Here is a 15,149-nt window from a genome sequence, read left to right on the forward strand (position 1 = left end):
GAGGTTCAAACAAGCATGGCAAAAACGCAAATGGTAAAACAGATCTCAGACTTAGTGAAATTAACACTTGTCTGGAATTTCAGATCATATAGCCCTCTTCGGAGCAACAAAACAACATGCTACAGGACCTGAACATGACAAAGAAAGACATGGCATGGAGCTACTCAACAAGCTTAACAAAAGTCCCTTAGTGACCTTGAGCCAAAAGGGATCGGAAAATACAATTGCAAGCATGTGAACATAGCAAAAACATAATCAGTTTTCAGACTTAGTGAAAACTGGGACATGCTGAAACATAACTCACGAAGGTATGTTTACGAGCTCGATGCACTCATTACGGTGCAAGTCATGGCAAGACAAGCATACACCCATAAAGAAGGCACAAAATACAAGCTAGACATGGCAAGAACAATGGCATAGCATGCACGGATCAACTACAATAACATCGGCAAAATCGCAAACAAGTTGACGATCTGCCCAGATTCGCAACGAAGCAAAAGTAGAGCTCGATTGACTCAAGCTAGGGTGCTCCATAATTGCAAACAAAGACATGTATGGATAGAGCACTACAATATTAACAAAACTCCCTTACTGATCATCCTCAAAAGAGGCACGGATCACTAGTAAACAACAAGAACATGTGGCATCATGAACTAAACAATCCCAGGACTTAGTGAAATCACTAAGTCCCTGAAAACAGAATTACCGGGTGCCTCACTTTGCAAGCTTGCACAAGTCACCAAACACATCCTAAAAATGCATGGGTTGCACCTCTGGAAAGATAACAATACCCTTAACAAAACATATGAAGAACTCACGGGCATATCATGCACACATTAATCATGGCAAAAATGACAAAAGTGCTAAACGGAGTAACAGATCTGACAATTAACTCAAGTAGCCCTCTTCTAACAGCATTTCGGGCATCAAGATGAGCTCAAATGAAAATGATGCAATGGAATGAACTGATGTACTCTCTGAGATGAACATTTTGATATGATATACGCCCAAATCGAAGCTACGGATGCGGAGATATCACAGGTCAAAGTATGCACAAAAATTAGGGGGAGAGGGGAAAAAGTCAACCCAGATCTAGGGTTCCTCGCGGGCGCGCGAACCGAGGCCGGATCTGAGCTCGCCGGAGTTCGTGCTCCTGTTCACCGGCGACGACGGGGGAGGAGGCCGGCGGCTTGATCCGAGTGGAGGGGCGGCGGTGCGGGACTCCGGCGACGAGGGGAGACCGGGCGGCGGGGTCGGCGGCGTCCGGCGCGGTGGCGCGCGGCGGACGGGCGAGGCGACGGCCGGCCGAGGCGGCGGCTGGGTCGGCCGGAGGCGGCGATGGCGGCGAAGGGCGGCGGCGGGAGCGGACCGGCGACGGGGAAGAAGCCGCGGGGCGGCGCGGGCGGATCTGGCCCGGTGGCGGCTCGAGCGGGCCTCCCGCGGGCTCGCCGGGCCGCGCGGAGGAGAGGCGGCGAAGTGCCACGTGTCAGGCGCTGGTTGGCTGGGGCGCGGCGGCGGACGTGTCCGGTCAGGCGGCGGACATGTCCGTCGGTGGCGGGGCGATTTAGGGTTTCGGAGAGGGAGAGAGATCCGAATTTCGGGGGGGGGGGCTTAAATAGGCATAGAGGGAGCTAGGAGAGTCCAAATGAGGTGCGGTTTTCGGCCACGCGATCGTGATCGAACGCTCTAGATGATGGAGCAGAGTTTGGTGGGTTTTGGGCCAAAATGGAGGGGTGTTGGGCTGCAACACACACGAGGCCTTTTCGGTCCCTTGGTTAACCGTTGGAGTATCAAACGAAGTCCAAATGGTACGAAACTTGACAGGCGGTCTACCGGTAGTAAACCAAGGCCGCTTGGCAAGTCTGGGTCCAATCTGGAAATGTTTAAACCCCACACACGAAAGAAAGCTAGAAATGACCACCGGAGAAGAACGAAGCGCCGGAATGCAACACGGACAACGGGGAAAATGCTCGAATGCATGAGATGAACACGTATGCAAATGCGATGCACATGATGACATGATATGAGATGCATGACAACGACAACAACACATGGAGACAAAGCCCCGAACCCGAGAAAATAAAATAACTTAACGCCGGAAATAGCAAGAGTTGGAGTACAAATAGGGAAAGTTACATCCGGGGTGTTACAGTATCTTGGACAGATCCATGACCCTACCCTAGGTACATAGCTTCGTCACACGACCCGCCCGGGCTCAGCCCGCCGTAAAGCATGTCTTCGTTGGATTCACCCATGGGGCTGAGTTGGAAGCCTCTGTCTCCAGCGGTGAGACGAAAATCTGCTCTGATGACGAGTCCACGGGTGAGACCAATTCAATGTATCAGCTGCAAGATGGAAGGCTTGGGGGCTGTTCCGATGACGATAGTATTCCGGACCCCCATGAGCCGTCGAACAGGGTGGCGATCTTCATGGCGGGCACACAACCGGTTCTTGGCTCAACAGCCGCCGCGGCTATGACTTCTAGTGCAACTGCAGTTACGGCAGCTAGGGCTGGCGGTTCAGCTCGTCCGCTGGCTCAAGTCTTAACAGATCTATTGGATGCTCTGGCGACTCTGATGGAGGTTGAGGTAACCCTAGAAAACCAGGAGCAACAGAAGGTAGAAGTGGCTAAATTACGTGATGGAATAGCACAAGCTAAAGCAAACTTAGCGGCAGAGAACACTAGGATGGCTGCAGAACAAGCCGTTTTGGACGCCCAGGCATAGCGGATTCAGGCAGATTCATATCGGCTTAGGGTAGATCAGAACGCTTCACATGAAGTCTTGAGGAGGAAGCACCGGAGTCGTTTACCCTTGGTTTACGAGTCAAGGGATCTCTTGAACACCCCTGGAGCTGGGGCCAGTAACCCGCCGGTGGTGAATCGGATAGACAGCACTCTGCCTCAGCATGTGGTGACACCACCGGGTCATTACTCTACCCCCTGGACAATATGATTGCTGCAGCCACCCGATTGGCGGCTCTACCCATCGAGGGTGAAACTCCAGCGGCGGTTGAAACCCGAAGGGCCAGAGAGTTTCTTCAAACAGCCTTGGTGCAGCAGCAGGCTTACTCTTATAGTCATGATTGGATTCATGTGACCCCTCGCCCAAGCCAGAGCTATAGCAGGCACATTGACTCGCCAGCAGTCTCCAGTACTGAACGGCGCCGTAACCAACCTCACGGACATGACCCGGCACACAATGGAGTCAATGCACAGGATTTGGTGGACCAGGCCAAAACACATTGGGAGGCTGAGCTGGCGGCTCAACTGGCGGCTCATCAGCATGCGCCGGTTTACCCGACAACTTCAATTGAGGTAGGTGTGACTTCCAAGGCTTTCGGTGTGCCGTGTCTAATGGCTGCTATACGAAACGAGTGTCTGCCCAAGGACTTCAAAGGCCCTCGGAAGGTGCCTAATTATACAGACGATCAACCCCCTGAGGCATGGGTGGAAAGTTATGAGATGGCCATGGAGATGCTGGATGTTAGTGAAGTTGCTTACGCCAAGTACTTCACCATGATGTTAGAAGGGATGGCTCGTACCTGGTTGAAGGGATTGCGGCTAATTCCATCGGGTCATGGGCGGAGCTGAAAGCCTGGTTTATACGGAATTTCAAAGACACGTGCAAGCAGGCTATGTCGATTGTGGATCTGGTTTCTTGCATTCAGGCTGAGGGCGAGTCAACGACTAGCTGGGTGCGCCGGGTCTCAACCATCATACATTATTCAGATAACATCAACGTCGGCTCGGCGGTTCTGATGTTGGAGAAAAATTGCCGGTTCATTCCACTCAAGCAGAAGCTTGGGCGGCTCAAGCGTCATTACAACGACATGGGGGAGCTGATGGGGGCTCTTGTTAAATATGCCGACTCTGATGGTACCAAGGATCCCGACTTAGAGGATGAAAGATCGGGAAAGGGAAAGAAGAGCAACGGCATGAAGGGACAACAATACAACTCTACCAATCAAGGCAGCAACGGTAAGCACAAAGCTGATGACTTTGTGGCCAACACAGGTGCACGCAATGATAACCAGCACCGTAGGGGACAGATGGGGCCGACGACTCCGAGGACAGGATTTGACCTTGAGGCAATGTTAAATCAGCCGTGCCCAAAACATAGAATGGATCGTAAGCCGGCTACTCATAATGAGAAGCTTTCGGGAATCCATCCAGCGCCACCATGGCCCAAATGGCGTATCAGGGTCTGGCTTTCACGGTCTGGGTCATGGAGGCGGCGGTTCAAGCTCCGGGTTTCAAGGTCACGGTAACCAGAGTGGTTACAATCAACAGAGTAATCAGGGGAGTCAACAACAGCAGCAATCCGGTTATCAGAGCAATCCAAAGCAGTTGAATAGTGGACAATACCATGTTTTTACCACTAGTTTGTGTAAACGGGATCAGAAGCTTCACAGGAGACCGTGAATGCTGTTGAGCCGGCAGTGCCACGTTACCTACGGTGGTCAGAGCAGCCTATTGTGTGGAGTCGTGAGGATCATCCGCCCCGGGTTGATAATCCGGGTCAACTGGCTCTGGTGGTGGCGCCTCAGGTTGGGGGCTATAAGTTTACTAAGGTGCTCATGGATGGAGGTAGCAGCATTAACATCCTTTATTATGAGGCCTTCCGTCACATGGGACTAACAGATAAGAATTTTAAGCTATCAAACACTATCTTCCATGGTGTGGTGCCGGGTAAGTCAGCTTACCCAGTAGGTAAGATAGCCTTGTAAGTTGCCTTTGGAGACGAGTATGATTCCCGATCTGAGACTTTAAGCTTTGAGGTAGTCAAAATCAAAAGCCCTTTCATGCTCTGTTTTGGCGGCCGGCTTATGCTAAGTTCATGGCGAGGCCCTGTTATGTCTACTACATCCTAAGATGCCGAGTTACAACTTACAAGGGCACCATCACAGTACATGGGAGTCACAAGGTGGCCCTAGAGTGTGAAGAAGGGGATGCGGCTTATGCTGAATCAGTTTGTGCAACGGAGGAGCTGAAATTTTACAAGGACAATGTTAACCCGGCAGACATGACGTCCTTGAAGAAACCAACCACAGAGCATGATCCTTCCTTAAAGTTTAAATCGGTGGACGATACTAAGATGGTTGATTTCGTCCTTGGCGATTCATTTAAACAGTTCAGCATCAGTGCCAATCTGGATCCGAAATAGGAAAGCACGCTCATCGAGTTCATCCGTGAGAACCGGGACATCTTTGCATGGAAGCCTTCAGACATGCCGGGTGTACCGAGAGAACTCACTGAGCACACTCTTAATATTGATCTGAAGTTTAAACCGATCAAGCAATTTCTTCGTCGGTTTAACAAGGAGAGGCGGAAGGCCATTGGTGAGGAAGTGGCCCGGCTTTTGGCGGCCGGGTTTATCATTGAAGTTTTTAATCCTGAGTGGATGGCTAATCCGGTTCTAATACTAAAAAAGAACGGTACTTGGCGAATGTGTCTGGATTACACGGACTTAAACAAGGCTTGTCCGGCTGATCCGTTTGCTCTCCCTCATATTGATCAAATCACTGATGCTATGGCGGGTTGTGAGCGTTTGAGTTTTTTGGATGCTTATTCTGGTTATCATCAGATCAAGATGGCAGTTAAGGACCAGGATAAGACGGCCTTCATTACTCCGTTTGGAGCCTTCTGCTATGTGTCTATGCCTTTTGGGCTCAAAAGTGCCCAGGTGACTTATCAACGGTGTGTGCAAAATTGCCTTCACAATCAGATTGGGCGCAATGTTCATGCTTATGTAGATGACATTGTGGTGAAATCAAGAGAGAAGGAGACCCTGATTAATGATTTGAAAGAGATGTTTGACAATCTCTGGGTCTACAAGATCATGCTCAACCCGGCTAAGTGCGTCTTTGGTGTGCCAGCAGGCAAGCTCTTGGGTTTCCTGGTTTCTAAGAGAGGCATTGAAGCTAACCCGGAGAAGATCAAAGCCATTACTTCATTGGCTAAGCCGGCGTGTGTTAATGTTCAATGTCTGGCGGGTCATATTGCGGCTCTGAGCCAGTTCATAAGCCGGCTGGGTGAGAAGATCGTTCCTCTTTATCAGATGATGAAGAAGACAGATCACTTTGTTTGGAGCGATGCTGCTAATCATGCATTTGAGGATTTGAAGAAACAGCTGGCTGAGCCGCCCGTACTCGCTGCCCCTGTTGATAAAGAGCCTCTGTTGTTATATGTGGCTGCTAATAGCCGGGCTGTCAGTGTAGCCGCCTTGGTGGAAAGAAAGGAGGCAGGCAAAGAGTACCCAGTCCAATGGCCTGTTTATTACATCAGTGAGGTGCTTATCGAGTCCAAGCAGAGGTACCCACACTGTCAGAAGCTTGTTTATGGGGTGTTCATGGTAAGCCGGAGGCTTAAGCAATATTTTCAAGGTCATTCTATCACCGTGTTTGGTTCTGCTCCCTTAGGAGATATCATCCGAAACAGGGAAGCCATAGGCCGACTTGCTAAGTGGGCCATTGAGCTGGGGCCTCATGATTTAAAATATGTACCTCGAACAACCATCAAATCCCAAGCACTTGTGGATTTCATCAATGACTGGACAGAGTTACAGGCACCCGAGGAAAAGCCGGATAGCACATATTGGACTCTTCACTTTGATGGATCTAGACAGTTGGAGGGCTCGTGGGCTGGAGTCATCTTGACTTCCCCACGAGGTGACAAATTTTCTTATGTTCTCCGGCTAATGTTCCGCTATACTAACAATGCAGCTGAGTATGAGGCTTTACTCCATGGTCTTCGGATGGCTAAGGAGATGAACTTAAGCCAGGTAAGGTCCTTTGGCGATTCAGATCTGGTGGCTCAGCAAGTTTCTGGTACTTGGGATTCTAAAGATCCGCTCATGGCAGCTTACCGCCGAGAGGTTGATGCCATTGCGGGTCATTTCAAGGGCTATCAAGTTGATCATATTGATCGCGGGAAGAATGAGGAGGCTGATACATTAAGCCGGATAGGGTCTCAGCGTAAGCTGGTGCCACCTAACACATTCCTGGACATTTTGCTTAATCTTTCTGTCAAATTGCCTACAGAGGAGGACCTTGCTGTTCCTGACCCGGAAGCACAATTGGTGGCAGCTCTCCATGCTATTCCTGATTGGACAGTTCCGTATTTGGCTTACATGACCCGGGGTGAGTTTCCAGAGGATGAGGTCTTGTCTAGATAGATAACCTAGCGGTCTAAGTCAATGATGATTGTCAATGGGGAGTTACACCATCGCAGTGTTACAGGGGCGTTTCAATGTTATGTCTCTCCTGAAGAAGGCTGTGAGATCTTATGAGAGATCCACGAAGGAGATTGTGGTCATCATGCCGGCTCTAAATCTCTGGTAGCCAAGGCTTTCCGTCATGGTTTTTATTGGTTGACGGCTCACGCTGATACTGAGGATTTGGTAAGCAGATGTGATGGCTGTCAGAAATTTGCACGACGAGCTCATGTGCCGGCTCAAGAATTGAGGATGATTCCAATTACCTGTCCGTTTGCAACTTGGGGGCTTGATATGGTTGGGCCTTTTAAAAGGTCCAAAGATAAGAAAACCCACCTCTTGGTGGTGGTTGATAAGTCTACTAAGTGGGTTGAAGCAGAGCCGGTTAGTAAATGTGATGCGGCAACTGCGGTTCAATTCATGAAGAAAGTGATCTTCCTTTTCGGCGTTCTGCACAGCATCATATAACAGATAATGGCATTAATCTTTCTAAAGGGGCTATGGAAGAATTTTGTCAACGGGAGCATATCCAACTTGACATTTCCTCTGTAGCTCACCCTCAGTCCAATGGTCAAGCGGAATGGGCAAATCAGGAGATTCTGCGAGGTATCAAGCCCCGACTTATGGTTCCTTTACAAAGAACGCCAGGTTGTTGGGTGGAGGAATTACCCTTCGTGTTATGGAGCATCAACACGACCCCCAACAGATCTACGGGCTACACACCCTTTTTTATGGTTTATGGGGCAGAGGCGGTTCTCCCTAGTGATATCCGTCATGACTCACCTAGGGTGGCGGCTTATGTTGAAGCTGATAATGAAAAGGCGCGTCAAGACGCACTTGACTTATTGGATGAAGAGCGTGATCTTGCGGCGGCCCGTTCGGTGATTTACCAGCAGGACTTATGGCATTATCACAACCGCCGGGTCAAAACCAGAAACTTTCAAGAGGGCGACTTAGTGCTCCGGCTCATCCAAGATCAAACAGATATGCACAAATTATCACCACCTTGGGAAGGACCTTTTGTGGTCAGCAAGAACTTACATAATGGGTCATACTACCTTATCGACGTTTGAGACAACAAGGACTCACGCACATCGGAGGAGGAGACCCGTCGGCTGTGGAACATTGCTCATCTTCGGCCCTACTATACTTGAGCCTCCGGCTCTCATGATGTACATAGGTATTTGATGTATATATTATAAGAAGTATAATAAAGCCGACATCCCTGACAATTCAGGGCCTCTGTCATTTCACTTTTTCAAAGCCGAGTCTTTATCATCATTTAAGAGGCTCGACGCCCACAACTTTAAAGACCAAAGAGAGTTGGATGCACAGCTCAAACATAGGTCCTTGATGATCATTTGGGGGCTTCCTGCTCATCGAGCATAGCTGTCGGTACCCTCTTGATCGGCGCAATGCCAAAGTTCATGTGATCACTTGGGGGCTTCCTGCTCATCGAGCATAGCTGTCGGTACCCTCTTGATCGGCGCAATGCCAAAGTTCATGTGATCACTTGGGGGCTTCCTGCTCATCGAGCATAGCTGTCGGTACCCTCTTGATTGGTGCAAGGCCAAAAGTTTATATGGTTGCTTGGGGGCTTCCTGTTCAAACATAGGTGCATTCACCAAAGAGAACATAGCTGTCGGTACCCTTTTGACCGGCTCAACGCCACGCTTGTAAGTATGTCACTTGGGGGCTTCCTATTCAAACATAGGCGTATTCGACCAAAGAGAACATAGCGTTACTACCCTCTTGACAAGGTTTGTTCAAACATAGGCGTATTCGACCGAAGAGAACAAACTCTGACCGGGTCGTCCTACCTGTACACCAGCTGCTTCAACTCCATCAGGTCATCCTGATTGACCCGCCGAACTCTTAACGATCAGTCTTTACGGCGTATTCGACCAAGATCTGAGCTTGATTAAGGTTCAAATGGCGGCCTGTCATTTAAGAGCACGGTTTACAGAATCTCAGATGGATCCATGCTTCATTAGCCGCCTTCCTTGGAACTTGGATAAATCAGCCCATGATACTGTTACTTTGGCCCCGCGTACTCCTGATAAGTCTTTGAGCAAGACCATACTTATTCCAGGGTTCAAATGTCGATTGGGCACACTGTGAGTCAGGATCACGGCAGCACAAACAATCCAGTGGCTCTGGCTAGTTTCATTGAAGAAGACACTTTAGTTTGACAGTCTGCAAAATCCTCGAATTTCTTTTGATTTCTTATTCATATTTGAGTTTTTCGCTGTCTTCCGGTTTCTTTTTTATAAGTCGGGCCCAGCTGCCCTATTTACGGCTCATATTGGAAGCACACTTTGGGTTTATACAACCCGTCAGGAGGGCAGACTCTAAATTGCCAACGTGTGATGAATCCTATGGTTGAAGGTATAACTCTAACACCTCTCAATTGCATGAAGCTGATAAACTGGCAGTTTAAGTATATACTACAGGTATGTTGTTTTACTTAGCAATTGTCAGACCGGCTCTGGTTATGGACTATTCGTCCCCAGCGGCTTTAATTGGGTATCATGACCCGCCCGACGGTAAGCCACCAGGGCCCTTGTGTTTTCTTCATGTGCAGGATAATAATAATTCAAATCTACATAAATCAAAGGCTATCATACACAGAATGATTTTTTAAGCCGGTGGATCAATAGTATTACGCACAACAGAAATGTACACGATGGCACAACACAGACAAGTTTTAAACTACCCTATTACATGGCTCCATGAGCCAAAAGGAGATCAAGTATTTTTCCAAAGATTAAAAGTTTATACATCACCCGACGGTTCAATCTTCTTGACCTTGCTGATGGGAGGCCTCTGGTTCATCCCTTGCCGGTTCTTCTTCCTCCTCCGCCGTCTGGAAGTTTGGTTTGGACCAGTCAAAGAGACGCAAGGCGAAGAATTCAGCTTCGTCGTCAATCAGATTGGATGGGAATTTCAGAAGCGAAAGTGTGCTTACGAATCGGCAGAATTAAGTCCATCACTTTGTACGCAGGAGTATGCATCTTTTGATTCTCTGCGTCGTAAGCCGACTAATACTTAGAGAGGTTGGTTTCTTTGGGAACGACTGTGGCATGAGGACGGATTTCTTTAACACAAGCCGCGAAATCCTGTTGATCAAAAGAAGTACCGTCCTCCTTCAGACTTGGATATCCACTGGCTACATCCGCCGGGTCTAACTCCGGTACTCAAGCTTTAGCACGACTCAAGGACGTCACAGCACCGGCTCTCAGACACGACCGTTTTATCTCTTGAATCCTGGTGGGCAAGATTGATAATTTCTTCAGCACATCGCTTAACAGACTAGGTCCTTGATTAGCCGCAGAGATGGTAGCCAATGTACATTGAGCTCCAGTATACAATTGCTTGACGAGAGTATAAACCGCCTTGAGCTTCACAAGAGTGTCTTGACTAAGGTTGCTGCTCCTGGGACCTGAGTAAGTCATAGATTGGTTAAAATGATGGCTTACATTATGACGATAAGTACTTACTTTGGATGAATAACAAGGCGACTCACCGAAGATAGCAGAAACCATCTAAGACACACGGTGTTTTAAACCGGTGAGTTCAGTGGTAGCCTCCTGAAGAACCGCCTCTGCTTTCTCAGCAAGTTGCATCAAGGCAGTCTTTTCTTTAGCCCAAGCCTTTTTATCCGCAGTAAAACTGGTCTTCAATTTTTCCGACTCAGACACACTAAACTGGAATTTTGATTCAGCTTTCCGGGTCTTAGTTTCCCGAGCCGCCAGCCGGGTCTTGGCATTGTTCAGTTGAGATTCCAATTCAGCGGTAGCAGCCTGCATGCATCATAGATTTATCAAACATACTTCATGGCAGATTACAACAATATAAGTCCCTATCTCTTTGCAAGCAACAACACTTGGCACTTGGGAGCTAATGTCTATCAAAGCAATTTTTCAATGAAAACAACTTTTATAACTAAAAGTCCCAATCACTTTGCAAAGCAAGATTACTTGGCACTTGGGGGCTAATGCATATTGCTTGTATCTTCATAATGATGAGCCGGGTGTGCTGTAAACAGTCTCAGCCAACTCATGGGGGCTATGCAGTTAATTTCTACTCTTTTACACAGTGATCAATAGGACCGGCTCATTCATACTGATTAAACCGGCCCTTGGGGACTATGAATGCAAAATTATGCTATTTTCAGCATCCGGTTTAGTTTTAAACCGGACTTGGAGGGAGTCTAGGACAAAAGCTTATGATTCTTCTAAGTCTACAAATTATTCATTCTTATCATAATCAGAAGACTTGGTGGCTAGCAGGATATACATAACCTATGTAAGCCGGATGACATACCTCTTACTTCTGGTGCATCTGTTTCACCATCTCAATTTCCAAGTCACGGCTGGAGTGTACTTGATTGAGATAACCAGACAATACTTCACTACTGCTCAATTGAGCATAGTGGGAGACATCAAATCTCACTTTCCGTCTCTCCATGACATCTTGCTTGGCAGAATGACTGGCTAACATAGTTGGGTTCCCCGGTTTAGTAAAACCAGTGCCAGTGATCAGAATGTCATCAGCATAAGTTTCTGGCGGGTTAAGTGAGCTGGACGGTTCAGCAGTGGAAGGGTCAATGTTGGTTTGATCAACAAACAACTCAGGCACTTCAGATTGAGTGTTGGAAGCAGGATCTTCTAGTTGTTGTTCAGAGGCGTTTGGTGTAGAAGCTTGCTGGTCCGGTTCAGCAACTTTAGGGTCAGCGGCCGGTTTTGTCACCTTCGCCTTCTTGTTGGGCTTTGCTTGACCACTAAAAGAATTCAGACAAGTCAGCATAATGATGAGGATATTAAAGTACAGCAGAAAGGTAATTGTTCTTACCCAGGGGTAGTCTTGAAAGCCGACAGCTGGGTCTGAGATGAATCGCCAGAGGAAGAACAAGAAATTTCCTGCAAGATTGAATCAAAGGAATTGAGTGGCTGGAGAAAGAGACCCGCCAAGTAAATAAAAGAGTTAAGGTTAAAAAGAACCTCATTTTGGCATTTTCGAGGAGTGTTTGGTAAACCGGAGGATAATTCTTCACCTCCACTGGTCCGAGTCTGGCGGTGATTCTCGTGTTGTTGTCGTTTCAAAAGAAAATGAGGATCTAAATAATCCAAGGGGTGTGAAAAACTTACTTTCCGGGTTACTCGCCGAAGTTTCTGTCTTGGCAAAGGGTCTGAGTCGGAGGAAATAATAGTTACCTCTTCTTCAACTGCTTGGTTGGCTCCCGTGTCATCCTGGTAATAGTCAGTGTCAATAAGATGATTGAAAAATAAGCCAAGAGAGTCAAGGGCTACCTCCGACTCAGAGGTGTCATCCAGCTTAAGCAGATCAAAGGCGCTTGATTTCTTCTTATGTTTCTTGCTGGTCTTTCTGGCGGCTTTTGCGGCAGCCCTAGCCTTTTTGGCGGCTTCGTGATTATATTTTCCTTCCAGAAGTCAGACTTAGCCTGTGGAAGAGTAACATACTTGAGATCACATAATATTTGGACAAAGCGATAAAGTAAGGGAAATCAAGAGACTTACATCTGGCGGTAGGTTAAGCTTGCAGAAAGGGTTTAGACCCACTTTGCTGCAGTCTTCGAATTTTCCATTTACAAGGGTTGTTGCCATTTCAACAATGCCCTCTTCAGATAGACACAGAGAGCTATAGCGTAATGGATCATCTTTTCCTCCGGTATAGGTACACATCAAGCCAGATTGGCGGCTTAAGGATATGATCCGCCACGAGACCCAACATCGGACCAAATCCACTCCGGTTAAACCGTTTCCTAGCAGGGCTTGGACCTTTTTGATAGCAGGGCGAGTTTCTTATGTTCGGCGGTGGTAAGTTTCTCAGGGAGTTGATATTTTGGGTCAAGACGTTCAACACGATAACCCGGCAATGGATTTTCATAAGACGGCGAGATATCTTTATAATAGAACCATGTCTGATTCCAGTCCTTGGGGTGACTCGGTAGAGCTTCTTGAGGGAAGATGGCGTCTCTTCTGTGTTGAATTGAAATTTCACCAAGTTCCAAGTTGGGCCCGTTTGTGAACTCATTTTGCCAGTTCAGATAGAAGTATTCCCTGAAAAGCTCGACACTAGGATCTTCTTGAAGGTATACTTCACAGAAAACTTGAAAGTTACAGATGTTTGACACGGAGTTGGGTCCAATGTCTTGCGGATGGAGTTTGAAAAAGTGTAGACCATCTTGAAAGAACTTAGAGCCGGGCGGTGAGAAGCCCCGGTTCATATGATCAGTGAATACAATGACTTCACCGTCCTTTGGCAGAGGTCTCTCTTCGCCCGAGTCAGGAGCACAGTAATGCATGACACTCTTCTCTGGCAAATATCCAACTTTGACAAAATCTTTTAAAGTACCCTCAAAGACGATGGAGGGAATGCAGTTACATGTAATGACTGTCTTTGGCGGCATTGTGAAAGAAGGACAACCTAAAGGAAGGGAATAATTTGTCGGTTCAAGTCAGTTGGTGAAATCACAACTTAACAGTTGCAGTGTACATTCAGAATGGCGACTTAAGCGAGGGCTAATGATATATGAAGTAACGATAAGCCGGTGAAGTAAGCCACCATGACTAAGATGTTCAAGATTTAACAAGAGCAAAATTTGCTAAGTGTTGGGACAAACAGGTTCCACAAGTTAAAGCTATAAATTTGGATCAGCAACTGTTCAGAAAAAGGAAATAAATTTTAAACCTACAGAGGCGGCGGCATAAAAGTGGAGGTGCCTCAGAGGAGATCTGTCGCGATGAGGAGATGTTCTAATATCAAAAGCGGGTGCTAAAGCTGCTACCGCATAGGACCTATGTTATTTTCAGATTAAAATACGCGATATAGGAAGGAGAAAGGGAAGAAACAGTGATGAACACCGACAAACACCAGAACCCTAAGAACAGATCCATGAAAAGGAAAATGGAGGACTTACTGGTGCTAGCTGACAGCGGAGGAGTGTCGCGGCATTTCTGGTCCGTTCAGGGTGATGCAGCGGCCGGAGTTGACGAAAGGGACGGAGGTCGACGGTGGTGGAGCTCATGCGGGCTAGTGCATAGCGAGGAAGAAGAAGACGAGAAGGAGAAGAGAGGTGAATGAGAAAGGCATGGTGGGACCCTATTTATAAGGAAAGGAGTAACAGGCAGGTACGAAAAACGAGGAGGCCATATGATGATTATCCCACTAATTGAACGCCTCAATTTTCGGAAGGTCATTAAAGATAAAAGATCCGTTAAAGATGACATCGTGGCGGGTTTTCGAAATTTATGGAGATGACATCATGGCGGGTTACAATGTTTCACAGCATAAGAAGAAGGATTTTTTCTAAGTGTTGAAGGTTGACATGAACAAGTTCATATCAACCTGGGGCCTAATGTTGGGGATATAACTATCAGGTATGACCCGCCCAGGAGGGGCCGAGTCAACCACAATGGCGTTTCATCCGTGAAGCCCAAGAGTATACCAGATGGCGGTTCATAGATAGGTCGGTAAGTGGCCCAAGCCCAAAGATGGCTTAAGGCCCGTAAGTGTAAACTGCCATGTACGAGTAGACTTGTAATATAAGGCATGTAAGATACGTCACCGAGCCAGAGACGTTGTATGAGCTAGCCGGGACTATGTAGGACGCAGGGCGTCAACCCGTGTATATAAGGGGACGACCCGACAACGGTTTAAGGGCAAGAAACATCATATCGAGAGCTAGGCAAAGCGTGTTTGCTCCCTGGTAATCGAAACCCTAGCAATACCACCTCAAACTGGAGTAGGCCTTTACCTTCACCGCAAGGGGCCAAACCAGTATAAACTCTCCGTGTCCTTTGTTCCGTTTAACCCCTTTAAGCTAACCTCATCGCGATGGCTCCACAACTAAGTCCTTCCATGAGGACATCTGCCGTGACACTTCCAAGGCTTAGGCTCTTTCCACTCCTT

The sequence above is a fragment of the Triticum urartu genome, chromosome 4 (assembly GCF_003073215.2).
Source record: "Triticum urartu cultivar G1812 chromosome 4, Tu2.1, whole genome shotgun sequence".
NCBI lineage: Eukaryota > Viridiplantae > Streptophyta > Magnoliopsida > Poales > Poaceae > Triticum > Triticum urartu.